Source organism: Mandrillus leucophaeus, unplaced genomic scaffold, assembly GCF_000951045.1.
Source record: "Mandrillus leucophaeus isolate KB7577 unplaced genomic scaffold, Mleu.le_1.0 Scaffold398, whole genome shotgun sequence".
In the NCBI taxonomy this organism is placed as follows: Eukaryota; Metazoa; Chordata; class Mammalia; order Primates; family Cercopithecidae; genus Mandrillus; species Mandrillus leucophaeus.
The window spans coordinates 234,298-235,137 of NW_012104231.1; the positions used below are offsets into that span (position 1 = coordinate 234,298).

At 61.2% G+C, this 840-nt stretch overlaps 1 protein-coding gene across 1 annotated transcript in view; it reads right to left on the reverse strand.

Annotated features, from left to right (window-relative positions):
- The window catches only part of COL5A1 (collagen, type V, alpha 1), a 185,901-nt gene that overhangs the window by 106,452 nt on the left and 78,609 nt on the right, over window positions 1-840 (reverse strand). The gene's annotated exons all lie outside the window — the stretch shown is intronic.

The window sequence follows — 840 nt, forward strand, 5'->3', positions numbered from 1 at the left end:
ACCCAGACGGATGCCCCGCTTCTCAGAGAAAAGGCCTGTGTTCCCCCTAGGCTGGGTCCCTTGGCAGAGACGCCTGAGGAAGGTCTGAGTGTCCCCGGCTCCTTCCTTTCCAAGCTGGGCGTCCCTGAGCAGAGGTTGAGCCCAGAGCACCTGGACCCGCCCCACCTGAATGCTGAGGGGTAGGAGGGCACGGCGAGTACCCACCTGACCTCCTTTCTCTCCTGGAGGGCCTTCTTTGCCAGGGTGTCCCTGTCACAAAAGAAGAAGCCTTGATTAGTCAGCGCCACTCCCTGCCTAGCATCCATGATCATGGAGCCCATTTCCCTCCCTCCCCAGGAAAACCAAGAGCACCAGAAGTTGAAGCAGCCGGACAGGCAGCCAAGCACAGCCCGGCCTCCCTGGGCCTGCGCCAGGCCCTGAACCTCGACTGCTTCATCTGCAAAATGGAAACAATAAGCCTGACCCTGGCCCGACCCCGGCCACAGTCAGAGCGACTTCGGGAGTGTGCCGCAACCCCCAAGCGCACAGGTGACCTGCACGGTGGCTCCTGACCCAGCCAGAGCCAGCCCCGCCCTGCAGTGCAGGTCCACAGACCAGCGACCCATGAGTGGGGACAGGGCCAACAAGGGCCTCTTCCCCAGGTCACCTAACAAGATGAATCTGCATGATAACGAGCTGGGACTAGGTTCCTGGCATCCCTGCTTCCTGGACTAGCAACTGCTGAGCTGTCTGCAAACCTCGGAATCTCTGATTGTTGGGGAACCAAAAGTAAAGCAAGGTTGGCGCCGGGTGGAGGGTTAAGGCGCGCGGGGTGGAGGACATGGCGTGTGGGGTGGAGGG